The sequence below is a fragment of the Aotus nancymaae genome, unplaced genomic scaffold (genome assembly GCF_030222135.1).
Source record: "Aotus nancymaae isolate 86718 unplaced genomic scaffold, 86718_ANA_hifiasm-v0.15.2.pri h1tg000064l_1, whole genome shotgun sequence".
In the NCBI taxonomy this organism is placed as follows: Eukaryota; Metazoa; Chordata; class Mammalia; order Primates; family Aotidae; genus Aotus; species Aotus nancymaae.
The window spans coordinates 725,705-740,759 of NW_026988479.1; positions in this window are offsets into that span (position 1 = coordinate 725,705).

Below are 15,055 nucleotides of genomic sequence, written 5' to 3' on the forward strand. Positions count from 1 at the left end.
TAATCACTTGCCCATGGTCACACAGCCAACAAACAGGGAACGCAGAAAACCCAGGCAGGTTGGCTGCAAAGTCTGGGTCCTTAACTAGGTGATTTATCTGTAAGAGCATATCTATCTTTTCCTTGTCGATTTACTGAAGTTGTAAAATAAAATCAACGGCTAATCAAGGGTGAAGAATATTAACTAGGGTTGGTCAATCAGAAGAAAAGTAAGATCACCAAGTTCTCTTTCTCAGATTCAGATTATTTTTCAGCTGGGAGGCAGAGGCACTCTGTGGGAGCAGAGAGCAAAGGACAAGTGAAATTCTTGCTGTGGGAAATAATTCAGTCTTTCCTGTGTTGAGGGAACCGTTCAGGGAAACTCTTGGTCACTGTGGAAGTGATAAATTGGCCAGGAAAATTAAGCTGTTCCCATTTATAAACAAAGAAGCAGCAGCTAGTAAACGGGCTGAGATGAAGTTTGGGGTAATACCGAGGGAGAGAGAAAGTCAATTTTAGATTAGCCGATGTCATAGTGGTTGAATTTAATATTTTCCTCTTTGAACTCTTCTCTTTCATTGCACACTGTGATAAACATTAAACAAAATACAGTTTTTCAGAAAAACTGTTTATTGGGCAACTCTATTTGCCAGTCTCTGCTCTGGCTTTGCAGGTGTACTGTGAATCCTCATATGTTATTATTATTCATTTTACTGAGGAGGAAGATGAGACTAAATTTAAATGACTGGCTTAAGACCACAGCTAATAAGGATCTGAGTCAGAATTTGCAACTGTTTTTTGCTGCAAAATCTGCGCTATTTTCATTGAATCAATATGATTCACTCAATCGTTATTTATATGAAATATATTGAGCAGAGGCTGTGCTCCAAAGCTATTCTCCAGTTTCCCCTTCTTATTTCTCCAGCTACTGAGCCCATGAACTTTTGTTATAACCCTGAATTTTCTAAGTGATAAGGTTGATTTCCCAGCAAAATAACAGGTTTTTTTTTTTTTTTTTTTTTTTTTAATTGGGAATGAGTTTACAATCACCAGACCTTCTCTAGACTAATTATCTTCTATTTAACAGGCTGTATCACAGTTTTTGTAGTGGGAAATGATAGTAGATTTTAAAAGATTTTCTTAAAATTGCAATTCCTCTTTTTCTCTCTATAGAGCATGGCAAATGGCAACTAATCAGCTCACTAAACATGTGCCACTCAGATTCTGCCTTCTTTAGACATTGGCTACCATCCAAAGCAATGAATAGAAGATTTTTCTTACAAGTGACAGCATGCATATTTTAAAAGTATTTATAAAAACTTTATCCAGAAAAGTAACTTGCTGAATTAATAATCTTTTTTATAGTCACATAGTGAAGTGTATTAAACATAGAGTATTTGTAACTTTTGATGATAAGATTGTTCTATACAATGTCTTTTTTTTTTTTTTTTTCCGAGACGGAGTTTCGCTCTTGTTACCCAGGCTGGAGTGCAATGGCGCGATCTTGGCTCACTGCAACCTCCGCCTCCTGGGTTCAGGCAATTCTCCTGCCTCAGCCTCCTGAGTAGCTGGGATTACAAGCACGCGCCACCGTGCCCAGCTAATTTTTTGTATTTTTAGTAGAGACAGAGTTTCACCATGTTGACCAGGATGGTCTTGATCTCTTGACCTCGTGATCCACCCGCCTCGGCCTCCCAGAGTGCTGGGATTACAGGTGTGAGCCACCGCGCCCGGCCCTACAATGTCTTTTTAATGATTCTTCCAAGTGCATATCAATCTGGTTGCAAAGCTAATGGGTTGAGGTTGTCTGTGAAGAACTGGTCCAAACCCCTGGAGAAATTTCCTGATAGCACATAGTTGAAAGCCTATTTTGGCTGCTCCATGGCCGAATATTTGAGGCACCCATCAATGCTGGAAGTATAAAACAGAAAGAGGTGCAGAATGAGACCGAGGACTCTTCATACTGACTGTTGTCCTTTCACTTTTATTTGGTTGTATAAGCGTTAAATAAAATTTTTAAAAGAGGAAAAGAAAACATCGAACCTCAAATTGAAAAAAAAAAAAGGCATTTCCTCATAGAACTTCTTCATCTGTCAGCATCACTTTTATTTCCCTTTAGTAAACCAAAACATGAGAACAGCCTTGTAGATCTAAGCTACAGGTTCCTAGGGGAAACTGTCCTGTAATTATTATTGTGTGTCAAGTTTGTTCTGAAGGAACCTGAACTATGTAGCTTCTTATGAGGCACTTGAAGATTAAGGCCCTTAGTCAAAAGGTGCTGGAGTAGAAGAGAAGGAAGAATCAGAGTTTACACACTTTAAACAAAATAGAGACATCAGTATTTATTTTCTGTGCATCAGTGAGATTTATAACTCTTAAAATATGCAATCTAAACATTTGTGAAGCAGATAAAAAAGGCTACAAAACATCCAAAGAGATCGTCTATATTTACATATAAAAGAAATATCACACTGATGCATGTTAGCACTAATGATTTAAAATACTACTTACACTTTAAGTGGCTGTCCTATGAGCACATATTTTCTCAAAACTAAGAACAATCATTAGAATTTTTTAAAGCTCTTTAAAATATGCAGTGTCAAGGGTTATGGAAACAGCACCATAAAGTTAATATCTTGCATATTTTCAAGGATTAAATTAAAAATATTTGGTATTTGGAATGAGGCTAATATAGCATGGAGCCTAAGAAAAGTACGTTTGAATATATGGAAAATAAACACAGAAATGAAGCCAGTGGAGGTGGAAAAAAGCCAGGGCACAGGAAAAATAAAACAAAATAGGAGGTGTGTGTCACGTTAAAAAAAAAATGCTCCTGTATTTTTTGGCAGCTACATAATTCACTCTCATTTTATTTATTGCAAGCCAAAATATGAATATTTTGATTTCATACTGAAAGAGATGCTGGTAGAGCAGTTATAAATAAGAAAACCATTCAGAGACTTTATATTCCATGTCAAACCTTACTGAACTTTTAAATACCATTTTTAAAGGACTTAGTCAACTTCAGATTGTTCTTGGGCCACTTTTACCCAATCATGTAATCAGTCTTTGGGAGAAACTCCTTTAGAGATGTATATTTTTGGGATCAGTGACAGAACACAAACTTTGCTTTTCTATCTTTTGGTCTGCTCCTCTTCCTCATGTTGTGTTAGTCAGGGTTCTCTAGAGGGACAGAACTCATGGAATCACAAAGTCCCACAATAGACCGTGTGCAGGCTGAGGAGCACAGAGAGCCAGTCTGAGTTTCAAAACTGAAGAACTTGGAGTCCAATGTTCGAGGACAGGAAGCATCCAGCATGAGAGACAGATATAGACTGGGAGTCTTGGCCAGTCTCATTCCACATTTTTCTGCCTGCTTTACATTCTTGGTGTGCTGGCAGCTGATTAGATGGTGCCCACCCAGATTAAGGGTGGGTCTGCCTTTCCCAGCCCACTGATTCAAACGTTAATCTTCTTTGGCAACACCCTCACAGACACACCCAGGATCAATACTTTGTCTTTCAATCCAATTAAGTTGACACAGTATTAATCATCACACATGTGTTAGAGGACTCAGCAGTCATCTAAAACACAGAATGAGGAACAAGACATGCTGCAGTTGGCGGCATACAAGGGGACAACACATAAGAGCAATGGACATAAACTGTACTTATTACAGGTTCGCTCTCAGTGCAGAATTTCCAAGAAAGATGTGGATGTTATTTTTCTATTTTGGGGACTGTTATTTTTCCACTTTTTCAAAGGTTCTACATTGTGGTCCAGATTCAGGTTATCAAGGTCAGGACTTTTCTCCTTGACTGTGAACAATACCCTGTAGCCAAGCAAGGTTTGAGGAAGACATTGGCAGGCATTGTTTGTAGGGAGAAACTCATTTCTTAGGAGCCAGGCATGCCAGGGACTTTACATGCTGTAGCAGTCAGGATCCTAGAAAGAAACAGATGGCACACTCAAACAGGGGTAACTGAGGAGAATTTAATAGAGAGATGCTTTACAAAGGTGTGTGCAGGGTTGTTTTAGGGAATCTGGCAAAGGATGTTGGAGTGAGTGCAGAACTAGGAAAGATAGGGAGCCTTGAGTACCAAAGCACCAGGAGACAGAGAAGCTGAGGAACCCAGAGAAGGGACTTCTTAACAAAAGCTATGATCTTCAATAGGTTGGCACAGTTTACCCAGAGAAGACCCAGCAAGAGAATGGGGGAAATCAATATCCTGACTATACTATCCTATCTTCTCAAAATCCTTTTGTTCTTTTCTATCTGCCACTCTAAGCTAGAAGCCAGAAGGCCAGGTTGCCTATTGATTTAGTTGATAAATGTCAGCTCTCTAGAGCACAGAAGGGTGTAGATGACGGGCAAGTGGAATTGAAGAAGGAAATGAAAAATATCTGGAATAATTGACACACAAAGGACATAACATCTTACTCACCCTTGACCTATCCTAATAAGAAAGACATTACTAACATCTGCAGTTTATGCTTAGGAAAACTTAAATCCAGAAGGTCGAGGAACTTTTTACGAGAACACACATGTAATACGTGACAGTACCAATATTGAAATCTAGGTCTTCTCAATCCAAACATTTTTTTCTCTTTAAAAAAAATTAGTCTACTATATGAAATTTCTCATTGGAAAGTGAAAAAGGGTTGGTGGGTGTAGGAAATAAAAGCACAAGAAATGAGAGAAAAACAAGAGTAGGGGACCAACATAACTACCCTAACTGCGCACTGGCTATGCCCCAGGCACTGGTTTAAGCTTTTTATGTTCAGCATCCCATTAATCTTCTCAACTCTATGAACTAGGTACTAGCATCCCTGTTTAGAGAGGAGGAAGCAAAACCTAGAAGACCCAGTAAGTCGTGAGTGTCACTGAGGCAGAAAGTGGTAGACTCAGAATTGAAACCTATGTAAATCCTAGAATTCATACTCATAACAATTAAATTATAGAGAATGTGGAGGGAAAAAGAGGAAAAAAAAATGTCTGAGTGTCTGGCATAATTGTCCCAAACTCTCAGGTTTCCTAAATGCTTTTTCTTGATATAGTAAGATCGCTCTTTTCTTTCTATTTCTATACTGTTCATTTTGCTATTTAAAGGAGCAAAAAGTAACATCGAAGGTGATGGCGTTATGGTATTATGGAGGTTGTCACCTTCATAACATCAAAGGTGATGATGGTGGCAGAAAGGAGGACATAACTGCAGTTTGGGCCATTTTGTTATTTTGAGAACAACTGTGGATATCTGAAAAGCATATTCAAATCTGAGTTCACCATATTCCCTCTTAAATGTCCTCATTTTTACATATGCACCCTCAATTAATGGCACGATCTACATTTCATTCTTACCAAAAACCTGGCATCATCTCGTATTATTATATTACTATTATTATTTACTAGATTTCTCTGAATGATTCTTCAAAATCACTTTATATTATTTTGAAAGCAGCACATCCCTTTTTAGAATATTTATTGCACTCCTTTAAAATTAGGTAGCTATATATGTCTATTATTAGGCACTGTGTCTTTTGCAGTTACTTTTTAGTCCCTAATAAATGTGATGCCTGGTACATAGTAGTGCCTCAATAAAAGGTTTTTGAATGACCAAATGGAAATTGGACCTCTGTAATTTCTCTGTGTAACAGAAAGCATCTGACTTGTGGTAGACATACTGAGAAATGGATGTCTCAGATTTTCCACCCTTTCTTTCCTAGCAAAGGCCAGATAAGGCTGAGATTGCCTGACTTCCTTTTTGTTGCTTTTGATGTCTCACCTGATGTAAGCCCTGCTGTTTTTCAAATGTCAGACTGACTTGGAGTCAACCCTTTGATTTGCTGTTTCGTGGGGTTTGCAGATCCTGAGTTAGGTACATTTTGATTCTCTCTGTTTTTATTTCCATGAACTCTTCCAGAGGACATGGGTCAGAAGGACTTCAAGGTTAACTGACAGCTAACTGACATTTTCAACCAACAGGACTATATTTTTAAACTCACAAATACTTTGGACAGCTAGTCAAATGTTTTGGCACTTGTTCCTATTATTAGTAATGATTTAAAACCTGAGGTATTTTGCAAGAATTCTTGAATTAAAGGTACCAAAGTAGAGTTTCTTTAAGGTCAATGAACATAAAGCAAAAGCCTTTTGCTTCCAAAGGAGGTGTGCACAGCTTGCACTGAAGAAGCATGCAAGGCTACACTCTTCAGGCTTTGGATGCTACTTAAAATGTCTTTTCTGCCACAGAGGTAGATGCATTCCAAATCTCTTTCTTTGTCTCTCTCTCTCTCTCTCCTGCAATGATAATTTTCATTGGTGTTCAACTTATCTTTCTGTTATTTATCTTGCTGAGAAAAGAGCCCAGCCCCTCAGCACTGCCTGGGCACTGTAGCTTTTGTTTCTAGTGGATTGCTTTCTCTGATGGCAACCTCTCGTCTTTCCGTTTCAGGTGGAATGAAACTGACATTCTACCCTGCTCACTGCTCCCCGTGTCATCCGTTATATCAGCATCTGTAGCAGCTGGTGCTGCTTCTGGCTGAAAAGTCTCAGTGTTTGCCTTGAAAATGCCATTCCTTCACCTCTCTCAGTACTCAGACTTACTCATCGGTTTGTTTCCAGTTGTCCTCAAATGTGTTCAGAATAAATGATGCACAAAGGACAGTTTAAATGTAGCAAAGCAGCTACAGGCAAGGCATCTCCAGCTCACTGGGCCATTCTTCTTAATAAAAAGTGTCGCATTGTCTTTTGAATGTGTCTCTGGCACAGGAGACACTGGCCGTGTATGTGCTGTGGCAATAACAGCATGTTTAGTGGTTGTCAAGCAAAGAGGTAAAAAAAGATTAGATGACAAAGGTTTAGAAAGGTCAGTTAATATGAGTTGATTTCTTTTGCTTTTTCCTAAATTTAACTTTGAAAAATTTTGTTTGTAACTGACACATGATAATTTATTTTATTTAATTATTTTATTTTTATTTTACTTTTAAGTTCTGGGATACATGTGCAGGACCTGCAGGTTTGTTACATAGGTATACATGTGCCACGTGGTTTGCTGCACCCATCAACCATCATCTAGGCTTTAAGCCCTGCATGCATTAGCTATTTGTCCTAATGCTCTCCCTCCCCTTGCCCCCTTCCCCTCAACTGGCCCCGGTATGTGATGTTTCCCTCCCTGTGTTCAGACACATGATAATTTTACATGTTTATGGGGTACAATGTGATGTTTTAATACCCCTGTATATTGTATAATGATCGAGTTTGATTAGATGGCATATCTATCACTTCAAACATTTATCATTTCTTTGTGGTGATGACATTCAAGATCCTCTTTTTTAGCTACCTTGAAAAATATAATACATTTTTATTAGCTGCAGTCACCCTACTATGTAATAGAACACCAGAATATATTCTTCCCATCTAATTGTAACTCTGTACTCATCTACTCTTTCCTCCAACCCTCCCAAGCCTCTGGTAATCACTTTTCTATAATTCCTACTTCCATGAGATCAACTTTTAAGATTCTATCTAATAGTGAGTTCATGTGGTATTTGTTTTTCTGTGCCTGGCTTATTTCACTTAACATAATATCCTCCAGGTTCGTCCATGTTGCCACAGATGGAAGGATTTCATTCTTTTTTTTGGTTAAACAGTATTCCATTGCGTATATAGAACACATTTGCCATCTCCTCTCATCTGTTGAAGAATATTTGGGTTGATTCCATCTCTTGGCTATTGCGAGTAGTACTGCAGTAACCATGGGGGGACAGATCTCTCTCTGACATAATCATTGCATTTCCTTTGCATATATACCCAGAAATGGGATTGCTGCATCATATAGTTATTCTATTTTAAATGTTTTCAGGAAACCTTATACTATTTTTCATAATAGCTGTACTAATTTACACTCCCAACAAAAATGTGTAAGAGTTCTCCTTTCTCTGCACCCTTGTCAGCATTTTTTTTGTTCTTATCATAATAACCCTTTTAACTTTAGGAAGATGATATTACTATTTCATTGTGGTTTTGATTTGCATTTGCCTGATGATTTAGTGATGTTCAGCATTTTGTAAATATGTGCTGGCTTTTTTATTCTTTTTTTTTTCCTTATTTTAGGTTTTGGGGTACATGTGAAGAACATGCAAGATTGTTGCATAGGTGCACACATGGCAGTGTGATTTGCTGCCTTCCTCCCCATCACCTATATATGACATTTCTCCCCATGCTCTCTCTCCCCAACTCCCCACCCCCCACTGTCCCTCCTCTATTTCCCCCCGATAGACCCCAGTGTGTGATGCTCCCCTCCCTGTGTCCATGTGTTCTCATTGTTCAACACCCACTTATAAGTGAGAACATGTGGTGTTTGATTTTGTGTTCTTGTGTCAGTTTGCTGAGAATGATGGTTTCCAGGTTCATCTATGTCCCTGCAAAGGACACAAACTCATCATTTTTGATGGCTGCTTAGTATTCCATGGTGCATATGTGCCACATTTTCCCTGTCCAGTCTATCATCGATGGGCATTTGGGTTGGTTCCAGGTCTTTGCTATTGTAAACAGTGCTGCAATGAACATTCGTGTGCATGTGTCCTTATAGTAGAATGATTTATAATCCTTTGGATATATGCCCAGTAATGGGATTGCTGGGTCAAATGGAATTTCTATTTCTAGGTCCTTGAGGAATCGCCACACTGCCTTCCACAATGGTTGAACTAATTTACACTCCCACCAACAGTGCAAAAGTGTTCCTATTTCTCCATATACTCTCCAGCATCTGTTGTCTCCAGTTTTTAGTGATTGCCATTCTAACTGGTGTGAGATGGTATCTCAATGTAGTTTGGATTTGCATTTCTCTAATGACCAGTGATGATGAGCATTTTTTCATATGTTTGTTGGCCTCATGTATGTCTTCTTTTGAAAAGTGTCTGTTCATATCCTTTGCCCACTTTTGGATGGGCTTGTTTGTTTTTTCTTGTAAATCTGTTTTAGTTCTTTGTAAATTCTGGATATCAGCCCTTTGTCAGATGGGTAGATTGCAAAAATTTTTTCCCATTCTGTTGGTTGCCGATTCACTATAATGACTGTTTCTTTTGCCATGCAGAAGCTGTGGAGTTTGATTAGGTCCCATTTGTCTATTTTGGCTTTTGTCATGAATGCTTTTGGTGTTTTGGTCATGAAGTTCTTGCCTGTGCCTATGTCCTGAATGGCTTTGCCTAGATTTTCTTCTAGGGTTTTTATGGTGTTAGGTCTTATGTTTAAGTCTTTAATCTATCTGGAGTTAATTTTAGTGTAAGGTGTCAGGAAGGGGTCCAGTTTCTGCTTTCTGCACATGACTAGCCAGTTTTCCCAACACCATTTATTAAACAGGGAATCCTTTCCCCATTGCTTGTTTTTGTCAGGTTTGTCAAAGATCAGATGGTTGTAGATATGTGGTGTTGCCTCAGAGGCCCCTGGTCTATATCTCTGTTTTGGTACCAGTACCATGCTGTTTTGATTACTGTAGCCTTATAGTATAGTTTGAAGTCCAGTAGTGTATTGCCTCCCACTTTGTTCTTTTTGCTTAGAATTGACTTGGCTATGCAGGCTCTCTTTTGGTTCCACATGAAGTTTAAGGTGTTTTTTTCCAGTTCTGTGAAGAAGGTCATTGGTAGCTTGATGGGGATAATGTTGAATCTGTAAATAACTTTGGGCAGTATGGCCATTTTCACAATATTGATTCTTCCTAACCATGAACATGGAATGTTTCTCCATATGTTTGTAACCTCTCTTATTTCGTTGAGCAGTGGTTTGTAGTTCTCCTTGAAGAGGTCCTTTATGTTCCTTGTTATTTGTATTCCTAGGTATTTTATTCACTTTGTAGAAATTGTGAATGGCAGTTCGTTCTTGATTTGGCTGTCTTTAAGTGTGTTATTGGTGTATAGGAATGCTTGTGATTTTTGCACATTGATTTTGTATCCTGAGACTTTACTGAAGTTGCTTAGCAGTTTCAGGAGATTTTTGGTTGAGACGATAGGGCCTTCTAAATATACAATCATGTCGTCTGCAAATAGAGACGATTTGACTTCCTCCTTTCCTATTTGAATACCCTTTATTTCTTTTTCTTGCCTGATTGCTCTGGCTAGAACTTCCAATACTATACATAGGAGTGGTGAGAGAGGGCATCCTTGTCTAGTGCCAGATTACAAAGGGAATGCTTCCAGTTTTTGCCCATTCAGTATGATATTGGCTGTTGGTTTGTCATAAATAGCTTTTATTATTTTGAGATATGTTCCGTCAATACCTAGTTTATTGAGGGTTTTAGCATAAAGGGCTGTTGAATTTTGTCAAAGGCCTTCTCTGCATCAGTTGAGATAATCATGTGGTTTTTGTCTTTGGTTCTGTTTATGTGGTGAATTACATTTATAGACTTGCATATGTTGAACCAGCCTTGCATCCTTGGGATGAAGCCTACTTGATCATGGTGGATAAGCTTTTTGATGTGCTGTTGCTATCGGTTTGCCAGTATTTTATTGAAGATTTTTGCATCTATGTTCATCATGGATGTTGGCCTCAAGTTTTCTTTTCTTGCTGAGTCTCTGCCAGGTTTTGGTATCAGGATGATGTTGGTCTCATAAAATGATTTGGGAAGGATTCCCTCTTTTTGGATTGTTTGGAATAGTTTCAGAAGGAATGGTACCAGCTCCTCTTTGTATGTCTGGTAGAATTTGGCTGGGAACCCATCTGGACCTGGACTTTTGTGGGTGGTAGGCTCTTAATTGCTGCCTCAACTTCTGCCCTTGTTATTGGTCTATTTGGGGTTTCAACTTCTTCCTGGTTTAGGCTTGGGAGGATGCAAGTGTCCAGGAATTTATCCATTTCTTCCAGGTTTACTAGTTTATGTGCATAGAATTGTTTGTAATAATCTCTGATGATGGTTTGTATTTCTGTGGAATCTGTGGTGATATCCCCTTTATCGGTTTATTGCATCTATTTGATTATTCTCTCTTTTCTTTTTTATTAATCTGGCTAGTGGTCTATTTTGTTGATCTTTTCGAAAATCCATCTCCTGGATTTACTGATTTTTTGAAGGGTTTTTTGTGCCTCTATCTCCTTCACTTCTGCTCTGATCTTAGTTATTTCTTGTCTTCTGCCAAGTTTTGAGTTTTTTTTATCTTGCTCCTCTAGCTCTTTCAATTTTGACAATAGGGTGTTGATTTTAGATCTTTCCTTACTTCTCATGTGGACATTTATTGCTATATATTTTCCACTAGACACTGCTTTAAATGTGTCCCATATATTCTGGTACATTGTGTCTTCGTTTTCATTGGTTTTGAAGAACGTCTTTATTTCTGCCTTCATTTCATTGTTTATCCAGTCAACATTCAAGAGCCAGTTGTTCAGTTTCCATTAAGCTGTGCGGTTCTGGGTTGGTTTCTCAATTCTGAGTTCTAACTGATTGCACTGTGATCTGAGAGACTGTTTATTATGATTTCTCTTCTTTTGCATTTGCTGAGGAGTGATTTACTTCCAATTATGTGGTCAATTTTAGAGTAGATGTGATGTGGTGCTGAGAAGAATGTATATTCTGTGGATTTGGGGTGGAGAGTTCTGTAAATATCTATTAGGTTTGCTTGGTCCAGGCTTGAGTTCAAGTCCTGGATATCCTTGTTAATTTTCTGTCTCGTTGATCTGTCTTATATTGACAATGGGGTTTTAAAGTCTCCCACTATAATTGTGTGGGAGTCTAAGTCTCTTCATAAGTCATTAAGAACTTGGTTTATGTATCTGAGTGGTCCTGTATTGGGTGTGTATATATTTAGGATCATTAGCTCTTCTTGTTGCATTGATCCTTTTACCATTATGTAATGTCCTTCTTTGTCTCTTTTGATCTTTGTTGGTTTAAAGTCTATTTTATCAGAGATGAGAATTGCAACTCCTGCTTTTTTTTCCTCTCCATTTGCTTGGTAAATCTTCCTCCATCCCTTTATTTTGAGCCTTTGTGTATCCTTGCATGTGAGATGGGTTTCCTGGATACAGCACACCGATGGCTTTTGGCTTTTTATCCAATTTGCCAGTCTGTGTCTTTTGATTGGGATGTTTAGCCCATTTACATTTAGGGTTAATATTGTTATGTGTGAATTTGATCCTGCCATTTTGATGCTAGCTGGCTGTTTTGCCCGTTAGTTGAGCAGTTTTTTCATTGTGTTGATGCTCTTTACCATTTGGTATGTTTTTGGAGTGGCTGGAACCGGTTGTTCCTTTCTATGTGTAGTGCCTCTTTCAGGAGCTCTTGTAAAGCAGGCCTGGTGGTGCTCAAATCTCTGAGTACTTTCTTGTTTGTAAAGGTTTTTATTTCTCCTTCACTTATGAAGCTTAGTTTGGCTGGATATGAAATTCTGGGTTAAAAGTGCTTTTCTTTAAGGATGTTGAATATTGGCCCCCACGCTCTTCTGGCTTGTAGGGTTTCTACTGAGTGATCTGCTGTGAGTCTGCTGGGCTTCCCTTTGTGGGTAACCCGACTTTTCTCTCTGGCTGCCCTTAGCATTTTTTCCTGCATTTCAACCCTGGTGAATCTGATGATTATGTGCCTTGGGGTTGCTCTTCTTGAGGAATATCTTTGTGGTGTTCTCTATATATCCTGGACTGGAATATTGGCCTGCCTTTTTAGGGTGGGGAAGTTTTCCTGGATAATATCCTGAAGAGTAATTTCCAGCTTGGATTCATTCTCTCCATCACATTCAGGTACACCTATCAAACGTAGATTAGGTCTTTTCACATAGTCCCATAATTCTTGTAGACTTTTTTCATTCCTTTTTACCCTTTTTTCTCTATCCTTGCCTTCACATTTTATTTCATTGAGTTGATCTTTAACTTCTGATATCCTTTCTTCTACTTGGTCAATTTGGCTGTTGAAACTTGTGTATGCTTCACGAAGTTCTCATGTTGTGTTTTTCAGCTCCATCAATTCACTTATATTCCTCTCTAAGTTGTTTATTCTCGTTAGCATTTCATCAAATCTTTTTTCAAGGTTCTTAGTTTCTTTGCATTGGATTAGAACATGTTATTTTAGCTCACAGAAGTTTCTTATTACCCTCCTTCTGAAGCCTGTTTCTGTCAATACATCACACTCATTCCCCATCCAGCCTTGTTCCCTTGCTGGTGAGGAGTTGTGATCCCTTGTAGGAGGAGAGGCGTTCTGGTTTCAGGTGTTTTCATCCTTTTTGCACTGGTTTCTTCCCATCTTTGTGGATTTATCCACCTGTCATCTTTGTAGTTGTTGGCTTTCAGATTGGGTCTCTGAGTGGGCATCCAGTTTGTTGATGATGAAGTTATTTCTTTCTGTTTCTTAGTTTTTCTTCTAACAGTCTGCCCCCTCTGCTGTAGGACTGCTGAGGTCCACTCCAGGCTCTGCTTGCCTGGGGATCACCTGCAGCGGCTGCAAAACAGTAAGGGTTGCTGCCAGTTTCTTCTTCTGCTGTCTTTGTCCCAGAAGGATACCTGCCAGATGTCAGTCTGAGCTCTCCTTTATGAGGTGACTCTTTGGATATACGTGGGTCAGGGAGCTGCTTGAGGAGACAGTCTGTCCTTTATAGGAGCTCAAGTGCTGAGCTGTGAGCTCCATTGTTCATTCAGAGCTGCTGGGCAGGCACGTTTAAGTCTGCTGCAGTAGAACTCATAAACCCCCTTTTTTTCCCCCAGGTGCTCTGTCCTGGGGAGTAGTGTTTTATTTATAAGTTTCTGTCATGCTCCTGCCTTTTTCCTGGGCTGCCCTGCCAAGCGAGGAGGCAGCCTAGTCACTGTCTGCCTGTAGAGGCTTTGCTGAGCTGCTGTGGGCTCCGCCCAGCTGCCGTGTTAACTTCCCTGAAATCCTGTTTATACAGGTATAGTTAGAACTGCCTCAGCAATGGCAGCCCGCTTCTGTAATGGTGGACTCTCTCTGTAATGGCGGGCTGCCTCGGCAATGGCGGGCTGCCTCAGCAAAGGCGGACTACCTCCATAGTGGTGGACTGCCTCGGTAATGGTGGATGCCCCTCCCCAACAGAGCTGGACCGTCCCAGGTTCAGCTGTGCTTGCTGTGAAACTCTCCATCCAGAGCATTTCCGATTGCTGTTTTTTTTTGTGAGGGTCGGACCAGCCGAGCCTGATCACCTGGCTCCCTGTCTCAGACTCCTTTTTTTTTTTTTCAGTTGAACGGGTGACTCTGTCTCCCAGGTGTTCCAGTTGCCTGTTGAAAAGGTGCCAGGATCTGTGTGTTTTCCTGAGTGGTGACCCACTGTGCTGGCTGAAACAGCTGGGCAGAGATTCGTGGTGCTTGTTTGTCTGGGAATCTTCTGGCCTGGCTCCCTGTTTCAGTCCCCTTTTTTATTAGTTGAATGGGCAACTCTGTCTTCCAGGTGCTCCAATCGCCACCTAAAATAGTGCCCAGACCTGTGTATTTTGTGTGGAGACCCTCTGTGCCGGGGCGCCTGCCAAAACAGGTGCGCCGGCCTAAACAGCCATGCTGGTGACCCATGGGGCTCCTCCGCCTCGGAATCTCCTGGTCTGTGGGCAATAAAAATCCATCTATATATGCAGTGTCCACTCACCCTCTGCACTTTCCCTGGGAGCTGCAATCCTGAGCTACTCCTAATTGGCCATCTTGGATCTGTCCCACTGGCATTTTTATTCTTCCAAGAAATTTCTGTTCAGATTATTTATCCATTTTTAAATTAGATTGTTAGTTGTTTCAGTTCCTTATATATTTTGGATATTAACAGCTAATTAGATGTATGGTTTGGAAGTATTTTCTTTCCCATTCTGTAGATTGTCTCTTCACTCTGTTGATTGCTATTTTTTCTGTGCACATGCTTTTTAGTTTGATGTAATCCTATTTGTGTATAGTTACTTTTGTTGCCTGTGCTTTTGAAGTTGTATCCAAGAAATCCTTTCCCAGTCCAATATCGTAAAATATTTCCCCTGGGTTTTCTTCTAGTAGCTTCTAAGTAGTTGTTTTGTTATTTTCTCACTCTCCTCATTATCAAGTTGAGCTTAACCATGGCAAAAAGCTAGTAATTTATCTTTTGCCTGCCAACATCTTCACCATTTCTCTCCGTGGCATCCTTGC